Below are 23,894 nucleotides of genomic sequence, written 5' to 3' on the forward strand. Positions count from 1 at the left end.
CTGCCTTCTTGGCAGAGAGGTCTGCTGCTTTCGGAAGAAAACTGCGGAGGTGATTGTGAATGGGCCTATTGTTTTTCGAAATGAAAGCGGACACATCCAACGCTCCGGTACTCAGGCAAAAACAAGCCGCTGTGTGTGTAAACGAGCTTTCTTCACCTTTGACTCTCCCCTTCAGATGTGCGGCAGCGTATGTCCCTTGCGCCCCTTCACCTAAGAAAACACAGAGAGATGTCACAACCTGAAAAAAACAAGTACGGAAGAGAGAAGTAGAGAGAAAAGGCCTTGATAATTAAGACACCAGCTGTCACGGTTTGTTCTGGAACCCACCAAGGTGGTGTTTAATGTGACAGAGGACTGACGGTGAGCCCACAGCGTTACATTCTATATGTGTGAGCGCTGAGTGGTAAGTGGGTGTAGTATGCGCAGAGATCCAGCTGAGTATATGTTCTTGATGCTGTCATTATATATCCAAAGAACATTCTTGTACATGTTGGTGTTATTAAACAAAAAAACTGTGGGGGGAAAAAAATCATTTATTTATTTTTTTTTACCTTCGAGATAACTAGCGCATTAGTAGAGGAGCACCACACTTCTCTCAGCCAACATCCCATACGTATAATTTCTTGAAGTATAGCATCTGCATTTCTCCAGAGCAGATTTTCCTCATTGAAATTCTTCAATTGTCACACAGCATTTAATGGGCGTCTTGATGATTACAGATTGGAGGCTGGGAGTTCCCCAGGTGTGTAATTGCATTTCTTCTTTTCTTTGCTCTGTACTGTGGAGGAGTTTGAATTAAAACAGAATCCATTAAAAAATAAGGGCGAAAGCCTCTTTGTTTAATCATTTTTTTATTATTTCTATCCCACTCTCCTATACAGCCTTCTGTTTTTCCAAGTCATATTTTTTTCTTTGTTTATATATTTGTAGATTTAAGAAGTTTGGGTGAACTGGTCTGAAGAATATGGTACTGTTCCCTCCCACTGTTTATGACAGTTATTCCCAGAGGAACGCAACTCATTTTTGGAAGCATGTAGTGTAGAGATGGGGCCATCTCATCTCAGTCTGCAGAAACTCCTCTGGGGCTAAAGACATTGTCATGTACCCTCCAGCTGACCTTCCCCAGGTCACTGTCTACTCTTCTCTTCTCTTTTAGCACGGCAAGTGTGAACTTCCATCGGGAATCCTAAGTGCAGGCTAGAATATTCAGTCAGGTTCCGACCTTTGTGACAGAATAGATGTCAGGCCATAGTTTATAATAAAAATTCTCTATGGCAATAATCAGTGTATATTTATTATAATTATTCAATTAGCCCATCATTTTTAAGATACTATTGTAAGTAGGTTTCTTGAAGCATCTTGGATACATTGCCACAGTTCTTCTGGATCGAGTCTGTCTCAGTTTGTTCTGTTTCTTCATGTTATTCGAGTGTGGTTTCACCAAGTACAACATGTTCCTGGATCAACATCCTTGTTGGTCCTGAAACAACATTCCAATCAACCAATCAGAATTGAGATAAAACTTTTCAAGAAATAGCTGTTTTAGGCTTACAATCAGGGGTAGGTGCTTCTACACCCTTGTTAATCAGTTATCATTTCCCACTGATTTTAGGAATAAATTATGGGTAGGGTTAGGTTTAAGGGTAGGGATAGGGTTAAGTCTATATTTTTGGAAAATAATGTTGATCCAGGATCATCAGATGATGTTGATCCAGGAACATGTCTTACCTGGCAAAATCACGGCGACCTATTCCAGACAGACTGGATTATGATGAGATCCGATCTCTGTGTGGAGCACTGGCTGTTGTCAAACTCTGTGTGCAAGCAACAATCTCACAGGATTATTACAATTAATGGCAAAAGGAATGTTTGGAAATATAAAGTGATATTTCCTGCTGACACACTACAGCAAAAAAGATAGAAATAAAGTCTGTTACAAACTTAAATCTAGGAGTTTTCTTTTTAGAGAACAGCTCAAGCCAAGAACATCTGTGCTTATCTGTGCTATTCACCCTGCAGATAAGAGACTGCTTTGCAGTGGTGGACTCAGGTGCACAGGAACAGTACACTCTAGATTTTCCTCATCTCTGTAGGCAGACCTCAGGCCGTGCCAATTTAAAGAGCATTCTGGTATGCAGACATTCTGGAGGAAACTAGTAACAGCATTTGTCATCAGTGTTGTTGTTGTTTGGCCACAAAAGACTGTTTGATCATCTCCAAATGGCACAATTACTCGAGGGAATTTGAATTTTGAGTCATCTGGAGTTATAAAATTTAAATAACAAAAGCATTATTTTCTTTTATACCCATTCTACTCTGGTTCCTACCTTAATCTCCATTTTCCTTTTAAAAAATGTCAAATAGAAAAGAAACTAGTTCCTTGCAGGGAATAGAATGACCACTTCAGGATAGACCTCATCTCATATCTCTTGGATTAGCACAGTAAGCGTCAGGAATCCTTTAGTACATGGATCAGCCTAGTCTTTACAGGCAGACTTTAACTTGGTATCAATAAAGATTTGTCATTTTATGTACATGAGGAAATCTATGTGGAATCCCATGCAGTACTAAGACCTGGGATACGCTGTTATAAGATAAGTGAGATAAGCAAGCAGTAGTTTACTGAAGCTCATTTAATTTATATCATATTGCCTAATTCCTTACTTTCTGTCTTTTGTCTTTGACAAGAAAAGTTTGCAGCTGATATAGTCATCAAAGAACATGTCTGAATATTGGGCCTTTAAATTATTACAAACTGCATAATGGCTAGTCAAATGTAGCCACTTAAATTTTTCTACACAACAGTAAACACAGACCTGTTTTTTTAAGACTGGTGCTGTTGACAGCATGAAAAGTCATTTAATCAAAACGGTTGGACTACTTTCTTCTGTGGAACTCAAATGGAGTTATTTATAGCACTCCAAGCTACTTTTTTGAATACAATGAAAGTGAATTGGGCCGTGGTTGTCAAGCAATATTAACAATAAGTAATTACATATCATGCTGTTCCACTTCTTTAAACAAATGTATCATATGGCATCATAAGACTCTGAATATAGAAACATTTTAATTCTTATATTTTCAAGCTCAACAATCTCCATTTTCAGTGCATGGAAAAGAGCAGAAACAACAACAACAACTAAGGGTCTTGGTTTGGAATGGCATGAAGATGAGGAAATAATAACAGAATATTTATTTCTGAGTGCTGTCTGTGCAGACTATTATTGCTGTACAGTATATCCCTGCTGAGGAATAAAAAACATTTTAAACCAGACTATGCTGGTTTGTTTGTCTTATAGATGGTCTCCCAGTCCGGTTATACTGGTCTTTTAGTTGGTTTTAGAAAAGTTTTGGGCACTTTTCAGCAGGCTGGGCTAAGAGACCAGCTTAAGTTGATGAATTTGTAATGTTTAACCTCATTAAATGGGATTGCATTAGTTTTAAAACACACCTGCTGTTTCTTCTGGTCTGCTTTTGTGCACAATAAAACAATTAACCGACCACTATTCCTCAGAATGATTACCGTGCATGCAGAAAAATGTTATATAATTAAAAAATGTACTCTCATACATTCCTAAAGGGATATGATGATGGTTAAAAAAGATGGGAGAAAAAAATCTATTTCAGAGCATTTACATTCCGTTGCAAAAGAATTGTGTTCCCCGAGAAACTTTGTGGAAAATTTTTCAATGGCAATAATAAATAATACAACTACTATTGATTTATGTTTTAAAATACTTAAAGAAAATAGTTCTTACTACAAAAAAAGATTAAAAAATCATGTTTAATTCAGTGTGTTACCTGCCATTTCTTTGCAATTATTTGTGAAATTTATTAGCAATTTCTGAATGAAAAAAGTTTCATTACCATTTTTTTTTCAGTATGGGAGGAAAAACCTTAATGTGCAAATGCAAACTTTTTTAGAGAACGCAATACTTTTGTGGTAGCACTCAAATGTTTTGCAAGAGAATGCAAAGTGTCTTGGGAAATTGCAATACCACCCCTAGTAAAAAAAAATAACAATAAAAAATAATAATAAAATGTATTTGAAATACATTTACTATATATGCTAAATACATTTACTTAATACAACTACCCTGCAATTGTACTAAGCTGGTATACTTAAAGTCTGAAACACTAGAACAACTAATTTTGTACTTAATGCACTGTAATTGTGCAAACGTGGTGATGAATTCCAACAAAAGATATTCTGAACTACTGGATGAGTAGTGGAACTTACTGCTCATTACAGTTATATTAAAACGCATTTTAAGCCTAATATTAAGAAATGTGCACAAGTATAATACTCTTAATAAAGTTTAATTATTTTTATACAGTATCAGTAAGTCTTGAGCAATATGTCAGTAAACATGTTGAAAATATTTGCATTATATGAAATAAATGTATTTTGAATATACTACTTTTTTACTAGGTTCTGCAAAAGGGACTTGAACTGTTTTACGAGCTAACGCAAATGTTTAGCAAAAGTTTCTCAGGTGAATGCAATACTTCTGCAAGAGAATGCAAATGTTTTACGAGAGAAATGCAGTTTCTTGGGATAATGCTATGCTTTTGCGAGAGTATGCAAAACATCTGTGGGTGAATGCAAAAGCATTGAAATATATTTTCTCCTCCAATCTCAATTTTTTCCCCTTAGGGGCTCAGTACCCTCCTGACTCCAATAAAAGGTTTTCGATAAATGCATAGTCAGACTTGTATACACTGTATTCTAACCACATGCTGGTTTAAAAAAAGATTTAAGCCATTTTTCAATGAAGTAAGATCCAACAGGCATTGTGCTTGTGTTTTTGGGGGGCTATAACACATCCAGACACAGTGTTGATAGTCACTGAGGGACACTGCTAAATGAATCTGGAGTCGATGGCAGAAGCTCCATAATGCCGGCCAAATGTGAGCGTGGACGTTGAGAGACTGGCCTTTCAGACCTGAGTCACATGTGTGGATGCTTCTAGCCATTCACCTTCAGTCTGTTCATGCCGAAAATGGCTTCTGACCTGGTCATGGGGAAAAGTGTGAGTGAATCTTTGCAATAGCTGTAACGGTGAATAGAGGTGAACCACAACTCTTTATTCGGCTAACCTGATTACACCATTTCCTCGCGCCGACAGACACTCTATGTAATCTAAAAGAAACACCTGTGCCTTGCTGCAATGCAAATAAATGGAGCACTAAAGAGCTGGAGATGGACCAATAGGATTTGAGGAGGCTACTTGCTCAAAGATGACCTCTAGGGATTCCAGAACACAGCTCCGCTCAGCCAACAATGTCTTCAAAGGCTCTTTCGCCACCGGGTTCTCTCGGAATGTAGACGTTGTCTTAATCAGTGTGCTGTGAAGGTGATGAAGACAAGGATGAATTTTGTAGACATAAAAGAAAGAACAACAAAGCAAAACATCACAGAGGCGCGATGATCAGTACTCACAGTCTTCCTATGCATCTTAAAACCCTGTTATTGAGCGAGAGGAGCCTGCTTCCTCCAGAGAGACTCTTAGATCAGGTAACGGGAGTCTCGGTCATGGCCATTTGATCCTGTCTAGTCTAGTCTAATGTAGCCCTGGGTAGCGAGACAAAGATCTATGGTAGTCCCGATGAGTTTAAAGAGCCTTGCCCTACCTGATCGTAGTCCTCCGAGCTGTCTGAGCAAAAGATTAACACTCTGTCTAGGCTAAGTGCACTTTGTCACCGTGCTGAAAAGAGGAAAAGGAAGGCAAGCAGCAGTACGCCATAAACATGTTTTATTGCATCGCACAGAGGCACATCTACAGACTGCATGGTTTTAATCAATGGCCACTGTGCTGGCACCCATACAAAGTATTAGGAATAAGACGGTTGCATTGTAGGCTAGTTTGTTCAGTAGAAATAGATGGAAGATTTTGAGTTTCAGTTGCAATGTTGCATTTGGTTTGTTTTTGAAAGAAGTCTTTTATGCTCACCAAAGGCTGCAGGCTGAATTTTCAGCAGCCATTACTCCAGTCTTCAGATTGTTCAAAAATCATCCTAATACTCTGATCTGGTGCTCAAGAAACATTTCTAATTATCATTTCTAATATCTAATTATTTGAATGTTTTGATACATTGTATACTTTATATATTGACTGTGGCAGAAAACCAGAGTGATAAATGGCTGTAGCAGAGGACAGGAAACAGTGAGATGATATAATGGAAAAGCATCTGTAAAAGTCAGGGGTTTCGGATACAATGAAAAATACATATAAGTCAGGTAGAGGATACACTTCAAAGTCTCCTCAAAGACAGGAAGATCGCAGCACATAAAACTTTCATAAGCACTTTAAAACTTCGATTAAAAAAGGCCAGCAAAACAAAAAAGAAGCTCTTAGATGGATAACGTGTCGTATGTAACTTAAACCACATTTTTCCAGCAAATACCTGAAATATGTATAGTTGGATCAGAGTCCACCGATGCCGTCCTATGTCCATCTCTCTCCGAGGCTGGCACATTTCGATAGCATCTCATGAATTATAAAACAGTGGAACGAAGGCAATAGTTTTTCTCTGTGCTTTATTAATTCTCAAATCTCTGACCATGTTCAATAACCCGGGATCTATTCCGTAGGCGCCACTTTGAGAGAGAGAGAGAAAAAAAGCTTTTGAAACCTGCTTGAGGGGTGTAGGAATACATTAGGGATATTTGTGTGGCTGTTCTGTCAAAGACAATAGATTTGCACCTGTAACTTCTGGTACAAGAGCCTCTGCAATTAGAGCACAGCAACATTGATTGAGATTTAGGGAGCCTGGGAGTCTGTTGATCACACCTGTAATTGCTGCAAGGGGGATTTTATTAAACTGTTCAGACATTTCGGTGCCAAGATTCAAAACTGTTAGTTTGCAATGAAACTTACACTCTTCCGAAGAAAAAAACAACAACAGCAACCAAGCACCAATTATTCACATATGAGTGGCTCAGCATGTAGAAGAATGAAAGGTGGTTTATTGTGTAAAGTGCAAGGAAATTAATTCAAATTTGTGCATATTTGGACTCTGGATTATGGATGTTTCCAATGCACAATTTATTCAATTGCAAATTGAGGCTCCGATTGAAAAGTAGAAAGTCTGAGCATAATAAATATCCAATTAGACTGAGTTTGTGTAAAATATCCAATATCTTATGTATATGCAAATCCTGTCAGTGGAAAGCTTATTTCTGTTGATGACAGCATATTTTAATTTATTTGTGGGAAAAATAAATAAATAAGTAACAGAGAGGGTCAGCTTTCTATAACTCTAAAGCCCAGGATCGTATCATGCATTTTTAACGGGTTACTGATACGGTTAGAATTCCACAGGGCTGAACATCTCACACACGTTTTATTTTGATTGAGAGTTACAAATGTACCAAACAACTGACTCAGGTGGTGAGGAAAACACACTTGAGATTGTACTCTCTGTTCCTAGTGTAACTGTAGTAGGAGTGTGTCTGTAAAAAAAAAAAATCAATCAATAAATAAAAAAGAGTCAATATTTGCTGCCTAGAATACATTTTTAAAGGCATATATATATATATATATACACACACACACACACACACACACACACAATTTATGTGTTTCTAAATCACATAAAAAGTCTGAAACATCAAATGCTTTATATGTTGGCAATTCATAATTTCTTGTTATGCATAGTTGCCTCTGAAATTCGTATTATGTATATGTATTATTATCGATAAGCAAACATTATAAAAACTACTTTGTAGATCAGTTGATTAAGTACATGGTTTTAGGACAGGAAATATATCCTGACCTACAAAACATAAAACCTGTTGACATTTACCATTCATGGCATGGATTAATATGAAAGATGTGTTTAAATTAGGGATGCTCTCAGTAATATAATGGTCTAAAATTAAAGATTTTTTTTTAAATGTATCATATCAGTTACTATTATGCATTTAACTGTGCATGTTTATATCCCTGATTTTTTTTTTACTTTTAATATTATTTAATCATATTTAATATAATGTTAATATTTAAAGACACTAATAATTTAATAACAATGTAAATAAACACAGAAGTTCAAAAGTGTGTCCCAAATGGCTGGTTGAGAACCCTGCCCTGCATTTCCTTGGTTTTAATGATTGCTTCTTGGACAAGAAAACAATGATTCTCTAAGGGAACGGAGAGGATTGCGAGCGGCTGAGATCAAAGCTGGATGGGCGGAGTGTGGTTCGGATAGCTGTGAGTCACTGATGGAGATGTTGAGTGTTGTCCATTTCCAAGAGATTTATGAAAAGCAATATGTCTAATAGTCTGCTCCACACTCGTCCTCTCTCCAAAACTTGCTTTCACCTTGTTCTATGATTAATCAAATAATGTTTGTATGTGCGGCTTCTCGTATGGAGTGAGGGTCATTGAGAGTGTGTGTTTGTGTGTTGTATATTCTCTAAACACATAAAGACAAAGCACACATCTATGGGTGTGTATGTCCATGTGTCTCTCAGTAAGGGGTGACTATAACAAGCATCCAACAGTCTTTCCACTCTTGTGAAGCCAAGATCAGAGACGTGTGTGTAGCCACTGGTGGCCCCTTAATCCAGGAGAGTCTCTGCAGATGGGCCTGAAAACACTGTTTACCTGTGCTCTCTGTCCCTCAGGTCCGACATGTACCTCGTTGTGTTTATGTATAGAACATTCAAAAAGGATGCTCTTTTGAAAATAGTCCAAAGTAAATTTTGAGTAATATTTCAAGTGCTATAAAAGAGTACAATGAGACCAGACTTATTTCACGCTCTCGAACAGAAGTAGATGTTTTCATTCATAACAGTCCTGCTCCTGTTTTCGAATAGGTCCATTTCTCAAAGTTGTGTGTGATATTAATCTCGTGCACAAAATCTAATCTGCGTATAACATGGATTGATCATTTTTTTAATTAAAAGAAATACAGCAAAACCTGTGTTAATCAATACAAGTCATCTTATATCTCTCTCTCAGGACTAATAATTCCTGATTGTCCTCAATACACCAAAACTATTCTTTGCTCTGGCAAAGGCGAAGTTAAGAGGAACGAAGTACACCAGACAAACTCGCAATGCCCCAGGCAACAGCTGCGAGCTTAATTGGGTTTAATTTGTCGTTCGCTCAATGGAGTGAAAGCAGCGCAAAGCTCTGTTTTTGAAAGAACTGAGGAAAACGAACACATTGACGTGCTCTTTGACTGGCAGGTTCACTGGGATTGATCGCACGTTTCTGACGCCTGCAAAACACATTTACACTACAAAGAATGCTGAATATTTGTCTAAGATATTTCACTTGTTATCTTCCTCTTTTGTATGTATTTCTGGAAAGAAACATCAAATCATTGAAATCTGAGAGAAATTCGATGAGATGGGTGCAAGCAGAAAAGAGTAAAAAACCCTACTTCTCTCAGACCGAACCTTTGTAAAGCCCTCCGCTCGCATTTTCACAATAACACCACTTAGATTTTCAGATAGATTGAAGAACATTGTGGGAAGCCATTCTATTTTTTTTTCATGTTTCTAAACATTAACCATTGAATTAGAGACAATTCTGCATGGTACTCTAGAGTAAAAAGACTCTCAAAACTATTTTAGAAAGTGACCAAATCCCAAGAACTATAAACCAAACATGCCTACGAATACTTTTCAAGCCATATTCTTTATTTTTTCTGAGTCCAGATAAACATCTCGGCTCCACAAAAGCTTTTCTATCCGCTATTGAATCTCTTCACTGTGCTAGTCAGCAGAAGAGCCAGTGACATCCATCCTTCGGCAGTCTTCACATTGGCCTCGTAAAGAGCCAGGGCTGACGTTATACGGCATCCCATAATATCCTAGTCACGCATCAATAGGTTGTGTAAGACGGGGGAAAATCGTTATGATTAACTTCTTATTTCTTCAAGTTATTTATGCATGCCCATTACAGGAAAACACACCTAGAGACTAGAGAGACTCATTGATCCCATCCTTCCGGAGTAAAAATGTCTTTATTGTATTTCAGCTAAGCAGCTCCTTTATCTTGCTTACAGTATCGACATCAAAGTGAGGCTGTTTGCAGGATGAGAGCTGGTCAGCATTGATGATTTTGATGGGACATGGTGCTGTGAGGGTTTTCTTGTGATCTGAATGCATGTCCAGGCCCTGCTATTGGACTAACCTTCTTCCTCTATTTTTTCTTTTTTTAAATGTGTTCACTGCAGCATTTTTAATTGAAAAAAGAACAAAACAGATATGACAAATTAACCTGCATTTTAAGTGCAAAGTTCACCCAAAAATGAAAATTCTGTCATCATTTATTCACCCTCAAGTTGTTTCAAACCTGTATGACTTTCTTTCTTCTGCTGAACACAAAGAGATATTTTGAAGAATATTGATAACCGAACAGTTGCTGGTCCCCATTGACTTCCATAGTATTGCAAATATTATGGAAAGATTAACTGTTTTCAGTTTACTGGGAGTCAGAGCTCTTTACATGCTCTTGATGGAAATTAAATTGCTGTTTATTGACACAGTAAAGAGGTTAATAATAAACCTGGAGAACAGTTTCTGTTAGCAAAACATAGCTACCTATCTGCAAATGTTATATGTGCAAAAAATATTGAGAAAATCGCCTTTAAAGTTGCCCAGATGAAGTTCTTAGCAATGCATATTGCTAGTCAAAAATTAAGTTTTGATATACTGATGGTAAGAAATTTACAAAATATCTTCATGAAACATAGTCTTTACTTAATATCGTAATCATTTTTGGCATAAAAGAAAAATCTATAATTTGACCCATGCAATGTACGTATTGTATTGTACGTTGCTATTGCAATGTACATTGCAATGTACGTTGCTATTGCAACAAATATAACTGTGTTTTTTGGTCCAGTGCCAAATACATGTACATATATTAAATTTCCATGTATGACATAAAAACATTCATCCTATTAGAAATTGGAAAAACTGTATATATAAGCGTATATTTGAAAAATAATATTAGAATGGTTCCTAAAGGATCATGGGACACTGCAGACTGCAGAAGACTGCTTTGCCATTACAGGAATAAATTACATTTTAAAATATTTAAATCATATTTTACTATTTTCAGTTTACAACCTAATAAATTCTGCCTTTGTGAACTGAGACTTTTCGACTTAATTTCTGTTGCTCACCAAAGATGCACTTTTTATTTGTAAGTTTTCATTTTGAACCATGGATGGAACATTGGCTGTTCCATTCCCACAAAGTCAAATATAACTCAGTTTTTGCTTTGTCAAACGATAGTTATTGTGGGTTTGCACCTCCTACTTATTAACCACTTCAGCTGTTATTTTGATTTTTTGAGAATTAGGCATATGCAATATTGGACCCAGAGTTGATGTGGTTAAAGAAAGAATGACCAGAATCTACACTTCTAAAACAGCTTTCATCTTACAATCAGCCACCTGACATGCTCTGCCAAACAAAGCCATCAATACACACATCACACACACATTTTACCTGGTTAGTGCAGAATGCTCTGACACACACTTTACATGAACACCATATCATCTCTCTGCTCTTTCATGTGGATAGCTTGCCATGTGGCTAACCGGACTTATTGCTCAACTCATAGTGGAAGAAAATAGCTAATAGGGTCTCTGGTATGATTTACGGCACATCTGAAATGTTGTGTGATAAAGGATGTTTAATATCACTGGTCATCCATCTTCAGTTTTGTGATTCAGTGGTGCAACATATAACTATAATAGCAAATACTGTACAGTATCAAAGCATGATTTCACTGGAACAGATTAAATTATATCTTACAATGAGCCCTTCTTCCCTCAGTAAACCTAAAACCTAATATGATTCACATAGAGCTCAAGGCTGTATATTTTGCTGACAGATACTGGATAACAGGAATTGCAGTGCTAAAATTGCACTGACTGAATTTATTCTATTTAAATATCCTGTATCATTTTAGGTTATCATATCTATTTTCTTTCCATGTTGGCCTAAATCTTCAATGTGATTGAGGTAGAGAATATAAAAACCAAATTTTTTGAAAACATCGGACAGAGACAGGAAAACAGAGGATCTGGGAGTTGATATCTTCTTGGCATTATTTACTTAAAACTATATTGTCAGTATGACATACTACAACTTCCGGCTCTGCTACATAAAGCAGCCACTAAATGAGATTGATGCAGATGAGTCCTCAGAGCTGTTCAGCTTCTCTTACTTATGCACAGTATATTGGGAAATCAGTGTCTGCTGTGAATTTCTTAAAAAGCATGTGCTGTTAATGATATTCCATCAGTCAAATGAATGCCGTTAAATGTAGCGATATGATATACTGCAAGGTTATGGATATACTACCATTGGTGATACCGATATGGCTAATGACAATATAATGGCAAGACATACATAATATAATTTAATGTAAAAAAAAAAAAATACTGAAATTAAATGCATATGTGTGCATTCAATATATATATATATATATATATATATATATATATATATATATATATATATATATATATATATATTTATTTATTGAATAAAAATTATATATATATATATATATATATATATATATATATATATATATATATATATATATACACACACACATAATTTTTGTTCCATAAATATACTGTCTTTAAAATATGTTAATATAAAACATATATTTTAAAATACAGAAACAAAATAATTTTAAAAGTAAAGACTTTGAAAGCATTGAATGAGTTCACATAATAATTTAATATAGATTTACTGTAGTAACAACAAATAATGTTTTATTATAAATGATTAATATGATGTTTTAAAATATGGTTTTATTCCAAACATGATGAATATTTATATTTACTATCTGAATCTAACCATGTCATGTCAACAAATCGAAGTCAGCCAACCAGGGGCGTCGGACTGGGGGTAAAACCAGTACTGATTACCAGGGCCCCAAAGGAAGAAAGGGCCCTTGAAAAGTCTGGAATATATATTTTCAGGAGGGGGGGGGCATTAAGACTAGGGCCCGGGATCTTGTGCAGCGCCCCTGCAGCCAACTATTAATTATCATGTTAATTAGACTACTGTGCATTTTGCCCCAACAGCAGGGGCACTTTATTTTTATTTTTTTTACCCCAAATACCGTACATTTTCTTTCGTTATTTAAAAAAAGTTGCCTTTGTCTCAAAATATATTCACTAATTTAAGTGATTCTCATTCGCTAATCAAATCTACAACATTTTAAAAATGATAAAATATTAGATCAAGAATCAACTTTGTACTGCTGCGCACAGTAGTGTCAAGGATCAGACACATTTGCAAGTGCATCTTGAAAAGCGGATGTTTTGAAAAGTGCTACGTCAAGTTTTCCCGCCATCTAGTTGTTTAGATGAAAATAATATAAAAATAAAAGGCGCCTTTTCCCACAGGACACCTTTAGCCCCGTTGTGTACCCTACACACACACACACACACACACACACACACACACACACACACTATATATATATATATATACAAACTATATGTACACACACATAAAAAAAAAAATAAAAAAAACTTTTCAAAAAATATTGGCTTAGATATGCTGTAATTCTGCCATATTCCTCAGTCTGTGAAAAACACCAATATCCAGCTGAGATGAGTTTGAATGCATTCTATTGATTCACCATGTCAAAAGGTCAAAACAAGAAGTCCAATGTCTTCTCACATGGAGAGAGAGCTGAGAAACCCAGCTGTGAGATTTGGCTCTGGTGTTTGTGCCATTGTGTACGCAAGACCAAACAAGCCCTTACAAATGTCATCTCTTCTTTATCCCAATAAAAGACCTATGCTCACACACAAGAGGGCCACCAGGGAAAGCCACACACATCTCTTACTTATAATGAAGATGATGACAGATCTTCATCTCTAGAGATTTACACATATTAACTATACATCCATAAACTTTCTCATAAAAATGTATTTAATACATTAATATTGTAATACAATGTTGCTGCTCACACGGAGTCTAAATCTGATATTAATCACAGATGTTAAAAGAATAGTACATCAAAAAATTCCATTTACTTGTCATACAAAATTGATTATGACATTTTGAATGCAAATTTCACTTGATGCTGTTTAAGTTTGGGACCTTTGGCGGCTGAATACGTAAAAGCCCCATCACGCTTTCATTTGGATAACGCGAACAGGCCTTTTTGCCCATTTATGTGTTTCTATAACAAAACAAATGCTGCATAAATACTATGCAAATTCATACATAATAAGCAATCATTTACATAAATACAATAGTACATAATGGTACAAAATACATTCATCCTGTTACTGGCGACAAGAGTCAACATCTCTTTTGACTGAGGTATTGTTCTTCTACATTCAAATTGAAATGTACTAACAGGACCAAAATCAGGCAAAACAGACAAAATAGAGAGAGAGAGAAAGAGAAGAGGAAAGAGAGGTTCAACTAGCATTTCAATTACATTATGGCAATTGTTTTTATCTTTGATGCAGGTTAATGAAACTAATTAGTCTTCACTGCGCAGAAGCTTCTGGCGCCTCAGATAATTGCTATTCGCTGAGATAGCAAAAGTCAATTTTGTCTCATGTGGCGTCTGGGAAAATAAACATTGAAGCTTATCACTTCTGAAGCCACTACATGAGAGGTTTTACGTCAGCTCTTTCAGTCTCGTTGATGACTCCAAAGAACCCTGTTGCCCTAAAGTATGCACTTGATAGGGATACTTGCAGGTTCACAAACAGCAACGAAAAGTTGTAGTTTTAAAAAAAGAGAATCTAATTAAACAAATAACAGAAAAAAAAATTAAGCTCTTTCATGTCTTTATTTCAAACAGCAGTCCTACTACTTTCATTTTACTCATTTATGAATATATGAAATGTTTTAATTTATTTATGTCACGGTTCGTGAACGCACCGTCTCCAGCTGTAGTCATGTTATGTCATGTTGATTGGTTCATGTGGGTGTGGCCACTGATCGCCTGATCAGCGGCAGGTGCATCTCATTCCAACCGCCTATATAACGCCCTGTCTTTCGTCTCCTGTTTGTCAGATCGTTGTTTGAGGTCCATGTGTTGATGTCTGTTCGTGCTCCTGTGTTCCTGTCCTTGCCCTGTTTCCTGTTCGGTCTACTTTGGATTATCACAGTCACTCACGGATTATCACCACGGATCACCGATCTACCACCACCGTCATCTCTACCAACGCACTCAAATCACCTACCCACCTGTCTGTGCTGCCATCGTGGTTCCTGCGTCACTCACCAGCATTCATCCATCACAACTCCTGTCAATAAACTACCTTTACTTGCATCTGCCTCCTGTCCTCCATTGTTAGCGTCACAGAACGATCTGACCAACATGAAGGCAGCGAGTAATCAACCCTCCTCTCTCGAAGCTTTCCTCAGCGCCAGTGTTCGGAGGATGGACTCCCAGGAGCGGACTCTTAACGACACTGGTCGCGCGGTTCAGGCTTTAGTGACGCAGGTGTCCGAGCTCACCCAACAGTTCCAGCTATTACGAGCTCCCACTGCGCCACTCACACCGCCTGTTCCACCAGCACCATCGGAGGCCCCCTCCCAGCCGGAACCACGCCTCCCGATTCCGGAGGCTTACTCAGGTGAACCCGATTATTGTAGAGCTTTCCTTAACCGTTGTGATATGCATTTTGCCCTCCAGCCTAGAACGTTCGCCACTGAGAGGGCCAAGGTGGCGTTCGTCCTGACCCTGCTCTCTGGGAGGGCGGCATTGTGGGGAACAGCGGTGTGGGAGAACCAGGACCCATGCTGCGCCTCGTTCCAGGCCCTCTCCGCCGAGATGAGACGGGTCTTTGATCGGGCCGCCGCAGGACGGGAGGCGGCCAGGAGGCTGGCGGAGTTGCGCCAGCACGAGAGATCCGTCTCGGACTACTCCATCGAGTTCCGGACACTGGCGGCGGAGTGCCATTGGAACGAGGAGGCGCAGTGGGACATGTTCCTGCATGGGCTGGCTGACCGCGTCCAGAGGGAGATCTACGCCCTGGACCTTCCCCCGTCATTCAATGGACTCATTGAGCTGGCCCTTCGGGTCGACGCACGTCTGGCACGGATGGAGAGGAGGGGGCTACTCAACACCCCATCCAGGGGACCGGCAGACGTGCGGTTCAGCGGCGGGGACGTGGCCAGCCCCGTCTACGATCACGAGCCCATGCAGGTAGGGCGAGCTCGGCTTTCCCGGGAGGAGAAGGAGAGGCGGAGGTCCCTGGGCCTTTGCCTTTACTGCGGGGGAGCCGGACATCAAGTCCACGCCTGTCCGGTAAAAGGCCAGGCCCGGTAGTACGTATGAGGCTACTATCGGGTGGGATCTCCGCCGAGAAGACCTCATCATCATCATCATCATCACCATCATCTTCTACGCTCCTCCCGGTATGGCTGCGGTGGTCAGCACAGACACATCACTGTCAGGCACTACTGGATTCCGGGGCAGAAGGTAACTTCATGGACAGCACATTAGCCCACAAGCTCCACATCCCCCTCAGACCTCTTCCGCACCACATCACGGTTCACGCCCTCACTGGTCAGCAACTTCCCACCATATCATACATCACTGAAGACATTACACTCATCACCTCTGGCAATCACTCCGAAACCATCTCTTTTCACATCCTTGACTCTCCCCTGGCACCCATTGTCCTCGGACACCCTTGGCTCCTCCTCCACAACCCTAGCATTGACTGGCTCTCTAACTCCGTTTTGTCTTGGTGCAAAAGATGTCATGAGTCTTGTCTAGTGTCTGCCTGTCCGTCTGTGTCTGTGTCTGTGTTGCAGGAGGAGGCGGTGGATTTGTCTAACGTGCCCGCTGAGTACCTCCATCTGAAGCAAGGGTTCAGTAAGTCTCTGGCTGCTTCTCTTCCTCCGCATCGTCCTTACGACTGTGCCATAGATTTACTATCAGGTAAGTCTCCGCCTAAGGGCAAACTCTATTCACTTTCTGTTCCAGAGAGGGAGGCTATGGAGAAATATATTTCTGATTCTCTAGCTTCTAAATTCATCCGCCCTTCCTCTTCTCCTGCGGGGGCGGGGTTCTTTTTTGTGGGAAAGAAGGACGGATCTCTGCGACCTTGTATTGATTACCGGGGACTGAACAACATCACGGTAAAGAATACTTATCCTTTGACGTTGATGTCTTCGGCCTTCGAGAGGTTGCAGGGAGCGTCAATTTTCACAAAACTGGACTTACGCAATGCGTATCATTTGGTTCGGATCAGGGAGGGGGATGAATGGAAGACCGCTTTTAACACCCCCAGAGGGCACTTTGAATACTTGGTTATGCCCTTTGGGCTCTCCAACTCCCCAGCGGTCTTCCAGGCACTTGTCAACGACGTGCTGCGAGATATGATCGATCAGTTCATTTATGTCTACCTGGACGACATATTGATTTTTTCTTCTTCTCTCCAGGAACATGTGCAGCACGTCCAACGAGTGCTTCAGAGGTTGCTAGAGAATGGGCTTTTTGTCAAGGCGGAGAAATGCGAATTTCATGCACAGTCAATTCCATTTTTGGGGTATATCGTGTCGACTGAGGGAATACGCATGGATCCCGAGAAGGTTAAGGCTGTGGTAGAATGGCCAAGCCCAGATTCCCGTAAGGCCCTACAGAGGTTTCTGGGGTTCGCTAACTTCTACCGGCGTTTTATTCGCAACTTCAGCCAACTAGCCGCACCTCTGACCGCCTTGACCTCCGCCAAGACTGCGTTCAGGTGGTCGGACACAGCTGAGGCTGTGTTTGCCAAACTGAAGAGCCGTTTCAGTTCAGCCCCTATTCTGATTACCCCTGACCCTACACGTCAGTTCGTGGTGGAGGTCGACGCATCAGAGGTGGGGGTAGGAGCGGTGTTATCTCAACGTTCTCCCTTAGACGACAAGGTCCACCCTTGCGCGTATTTTTCATATCGTTTATCTCCGGCAGAACGAAATTATGATATTGGTAACCGAGAATTGTTGGCAGTTAAGATGGCATTAGAGGAATGGCGACACTGGTTAGAGGGATCGGGGGTTCCTTTTATAGTATGGACTGACCACAAGAATTTAGAGTACATTAGCACCGCCAAGAGGTTGAACTCCAGGCAGGCTCGGTGGGCACTTTTTTTCGGACGTTTTGACTTTACTATCTCGTACCGCCCGGGTTCCAAAAATATCAAACCCGATTCTTTGTCGCGTATTTTTGACCATTCCGAACGCCCGTCCACTCCCGAGTGTATTTTTCCTGAGACATTAGTGGTCTCCACTCTCACATGGGAGATCGAATCGAAGGTCAGAACGGCCTTAGAAGGGGTAACGCCTCCGCCCGGGTGCCCACCGAACCGTTTATTTGTGCCGGAGGGATTAAGGTCCAACGTTATCCAGTGGGGACATTGCTCGAATGTAGCTTGCCATCCAGGGGTTAACCGTACTAGATTTTTAGTCAAGCAACGATTCTGGTGGCCACTTATGGCTCGCGACATTCACAGTTTTGTTTTGGCTTGCTCGGTTTGTGCCACTGGTAAGACTTCCAATCAGCCCCCTGATGGGTTACTCCAAGCGCTGCCGGTTCCTTCGAGACCCTGGTCCCACATCGCTCTAGATTTTATTACCGCCCTCCCACCCTCCCAGGGAAACACGGTAGTTTTAACCGTGGTGGACCGGTTCTCGAAGGCAGCCCACTTTATTCCCTTGCCCAAATTACCCTCAGCCAAGGAGACAGCGTTGACCGTCGTAGACCACGTCTTTCGTTTACATGGCCTCCCGATAGACGTGGTTTCCGACAGGGGACCCCAATTTGTGGCTAAATTTTGGCAAGAATTCTGTAGACTACTGGGAGCGACTGTAAGTCTGTCCTCAGGGTTTCACCCCCAGAGCAATGGTCAAACCGAGAGAGCCAACCAAGATTTGGAAAGGGTGTTGCGATGTTTGGTCTCCAAGAATCCTTCCTCCTGGAGCCAACAATTGTCTATGGTGGAGTACGCCCACAATACCTTACCAGTATCAGCTACGGGCCTATCTCCTTTTGAGTGTAGTGTAGGTTACCAGCCACCTATTTTTCCCAGTATGGAATCCGAAGTTGCGGTCCCCTCCGCTCACGCCTTCGTCCAGAGGTGCCACCGCACTTGGACCAGAGCCCGTGAGACTCTACTCCAAGCGGGGGCGCGCACCAAGGCCAAGGCCGATCGCCACCGGTCTAGGCCTCCCGTATACGTCGTGGGTCAAAAGGTGTGGCTTTCAACCAAGAATATTCCTCTCCGGTCCGTATCTAATAAATTGGCTCCCAAATTTATTGGCCCGTTTACTGTCACCAAAATCATTAGTCCGGTGGCAGTCCGCCTTAAACTCCCTCCTACGTACAGGAGAATTCATCCCGCCTTTCATGTGTCCAAAATTAAGCCCGTATTTCATTCTCCCATTAATCCGCCTACCCCGGTCCCTCCCCCGCCGCGTCTCGTAGATGGGGAGACCACCTATTTGGTAAATCGTATTCTGGACTCTAAAAGGAGGGGACGCGGATTTCAGTACTTGGTGGACTGGGAGGGTTACGGTCCGGAGGAGAGAAGTTGGGTACCTGCCAGGGACATCCTGGATCACTCCCTTATCGATGATTACAATCGACAGGTAAGAGATTCTGGGGACGCCAGGAGGCGTCCTTAGGAGGAGGGGTACTGTCACGGTTCGTGAACGCACCGTCTCCAGCTGTAGTCATGTTATGTCATGTTGATTGGTTCATGTGGGTGTGGCCACTGATCGCCTGATCAGCGGCAGGTGCATCTCATTCCAACCGCCTATATAACGCCCTGTCTTTCGTCTCCTGTTTGTCAGATCGTTGTTTGAGGTCCATGTGTTGATGTCTGTTCGTGCTCCTGTGTTCCTGTCCTTGCCCTGTTTCCTGTTCGGTCTACTTTGGATTATCACAGTCACTCACGGATTATCACCACGGATCACCGATCTACCACCACCGTCATCTCTACCAACGCACTCAAATCACCTACCCACCTGTCTGTGCTGCCATCGTGGTTCCTGCGTCACTCACCAGCATTCATCCATCACAACTCCTGTCAATAAACTACCTTTACTTGCATCTGCCTCCTGTCCTCCATTGTTAGCGTCACAATTTAATTTTAATTCACTTGCTTATTTATCATCCATTAATTATCTTATTTTACATAAATTGAAAGTAGATTCAAAACCAACATCTCAGGAAGACAGGTTTGAAGTGGTAGCAAACACTATTACATTTCTAATGTTTTACCATTTTTTCACCTTGTCCCTTATAAAAGCAAAAAATAATAATACAAATAATACTAATTATTAATTATTTGGCTGTTTCATTCTGTAACATTTTCTATATTGTTTTGAATAAATAAAAATAAAATATTTTAGACTTCAACTCACTTTTGTGTTTAATACATTCGTGAAAACTATTTAAAATCATATGAAAATGTCATATTTTGAATGCATGTCATATAAAACTGTCTGAATAGGAGATCGTGATCCACACTTACAAGAAGAGACTTATTTTTACGTTTTATTTTACATTCATCATTGATGGGAAAAGTCACAAACATCCCCCCCCTCCAAAATGCAATCCCTCCACCCACTTTTCAAATCACTAATTACACTGACATCCTCCATCATTAGCCAATGCTCAATTACTAAAATCATTAAATCGTTTCCATTTAAAAACTGGACGATTTTCATGTATATACACAGCATAGATCGTCACATCCACTAGTAAACCACACAATATATCTGTGACTAAAATTAGAATGATCTAGGATCTCATATTTACCACTGTTATACTAACCTGCAGTTTAAATACATCATTAAAGACAATCATCAGTATTTACTCCACTAACTGACTTTAAATTGTAAACAATGGAAAATTATATTATTAAAAACATCAGAAATACATCGTCATAAACAATCATTGATTTTCACGCTGTTAATATTAAAGATAAATTGAACCAATTATGGCTCATTAAAGGAAAACAGAAAGATCTCATTCCTCATTCGTGCCATTTGTGTTCAGTGATTTAAGTTTATGAATCCAAAATGTTTCTCGTTTCAATAGTTCTTTATTTAAATAACCTCTTCTACTTGACCCAAAAACTTCCTCTATTCCTATACATTCCAATTGCTTGATGTTGTGTCCCAATTCAATAAAATGTCTCAATACTGAAGAGGTTATGTCTTTTTGTCATTTATATATATATAGATTTATGTTTCCTTCGCGATGATTTTCCTATATATATACATGTTCTGACAGGGATATTTAGACATATAGATCACATTACGAGTTGAACAGGTAATACAAGATGTCATTTTAAAACTTTTCCATGTTACTAGACATATAAACTATTTACCCTGGTGAAAACAAAACAAACAAACAAACAAAAAACAGCCAAAACCAGCCTAAGCTGGTTGGCTGGTCTTAGCTGGTTTTAGTTGGTCTCCCAACCAAGGCCAGCTAAGAAAGTGGCCAAAACCCCTCTAAAACCAGTCTGCTGACCAGTTAAGATCAGGCTACATGACCAGCTAAAACTACCCAACCAGCTTAGGCTTAGTGTCACGATTATTAGATGGAGTGCCCATGAACTTCATTAGAGGGCACTCCACTCAGGACCATTCCACCCATCAACCACCAGATGTCACTTGGACACTAGCACCTCTCATACTGTTGCACCACACCCGAACTACATTACCCATGAGTCACTGCATCACAATCACCCTGCCACACCTGCACCTCATTCATCAGCCAATTTCCTTGCCACACCTGCACCTCATTTACACACACACTTAAAAGCAGCACATTCACTCTCACTCACTGCGAAGTCTTGTTTAGCCAGTCTGACATTTCCGATCGTTTTCCCTGTGTTTATTATTCCTGTGTTTTGACCTTTGGACTGTTTATTCCGACTCTGATTCTCCGCTGCCTGTCTCGATCCCTGCTTGTTTCTGATTACGATTCTGGTTATCCCTGACACACCTGACGCCATTCCTGATCTCTGCCTGTATGACCATTCTGTTTAATAAATGCTGCATATGGATCCGAACGCCTCCAACTCCTTGTTACAGAAGACTTCGCCAAACCAGGATCCAGCAACTTTAAGGAGTAAATCCAGGTCAGCCATGAATCCAGTAAGCCAACTTATGCGTTTACGTCAGGGAATTAGGCCCATCGAGGACTATGTGAAGAACTTTATTGAGTTTGCCCATTTATCTATCATGGACGAGATGTGCCTGATGATATTTTTTTGTGGTGGCCTATCTGAGCCGCTTGGCTCACTCATGCCTTTGCATGATCCTCACTGGACTCTGCAGTATTATATTGATCTGGCACTCCAACTGAGCAGCTCTGCATATACTGTGGGTGTTGTGGAGGTGGAACACAGCACTTTTGCAGTATCCACCACTCCTGAGCCTTGTCCTGTTATGGCCGCCAGCCCAGCGCCTCTGCACAAGATGGCCGCCAGCCCAGCGCCTCTGCACAAGATGGCCGCCAGCCCAGCGCCACTGCACAAGATGGCCGCCAGCCCAGCGCCGCTGCACAAGATGGCCGCCAGCCCAGCGCCGCTGCACAAGATGGCCGCCAGCCCAGCGCCGCTGCACAAGATGGCCGCCAGCCCAGCGCCGCTGCACAAGATGGCCGCCAGCCCAACACCGCTGCACAAGATGGCCGCCTCAGTTGAATTTCCAGAGTCAAGTCAGGTCCCCGTCGACTTTCCAGAGTCAGGTCAAGTCTCCACTGACCGTCCAGAACAAGAGTCCAATCAGGTCACTGTTGACCATCCAGAGTCAGGTCAAGTCTTCGCTGACCTTCCAGAGTCAGGGTTAGTTCCTGTTGGCCTTCCAGAGTCGTGGACTTTCCAGAGTCAGGGCTAGTCACCATGGACTTTCCAGAGCCAAGGCTAGTCACTGGTGTTCTTCATGAGCAAAGTCAAGTCACCATTAACCTCCGTGAGCAAAGTCAAGTCACCAACGATCTTCATGAGCAAAGTCAAGTCACCAACGATCTTCATGAGCAAAGTCAAGTCATCAACGATCTTCATGAGCAAAGTCAAGTCATCAACGATCTTCTTGAGCAAAGTCCAGTCACCAACGATCTTCATGAGCAAAGTCAAGTCACCAACGATCTTCATGAGCAAAGTCAAGTCACCAACGATCTTCATGAGCAAAGTCAAGTCACCAACGATCTTCATGAGCAAAGTCAAGTCACCAACGATCTTCATGAGCAAAGTCAAGTCATCAATGATCTTCATGAGCAAAGTCAAGTCACCAACGATCTTCATGAGCAAGGTCAAGTCACAGTTGATCCTCAGGAACCAAGTCAAGTCACAGTTGATCCTCAGGAACCAAGTCAAGTCACCAACGATCTTCATGAGCAAAGTCAAGTCACCAACGATCTTCATGAGCAAAGTCAAGTCACCAACGATCTTCATGAGCAAAGTCAAATCACCAACGATCTTCATGAGCAAAGTCAAGTCACCAACGATCTTCATGAGCAAAGTCAAGTCACAGTTGATCCTCAGGAACCAATTCAAGTCACCAACGATCTTCATGGGCACAGTCAAGTCACCAACGATCTTCATGGGCAAAGTCAAGTCACCAACGATCTTCATTAGATTTCCGAGCGTTTTCCCTGTGTTTATTATTCCTGTGTTTTGACCTTTGGACTGTTTATTCCGACTCTGATTCTCCGCTGCCTGTCTCGATCCCTGCTTGTTTCTGATTACGATTCTGGTTATCCCTGACACACCTGTCGCCATTCCTGATCTCTGCCTGTATGACCATTCTGTTTAATAAATGCTGCATATGGATCCGAACGCCTCCGACTCCTTGTTACAGAAGACTTCGCCAAACCAGGATCTAGCAACTTTAAGGAGTAAATCCAGGTCAGCCATGAATC

Source organism: Carassius carassius, chromosome 44 (genome assembly GCF_963082965.1).
Source record: "Carassius carassius chromosome 44, fCarCar2.1, whole genome shotgun sequence".
Lineage (NCBI taxonomy): Eukaryota > Metazoa > Chordata > Actinopteri > Cypriniformes > Cyprinidae > Carassius > Carassius carassius.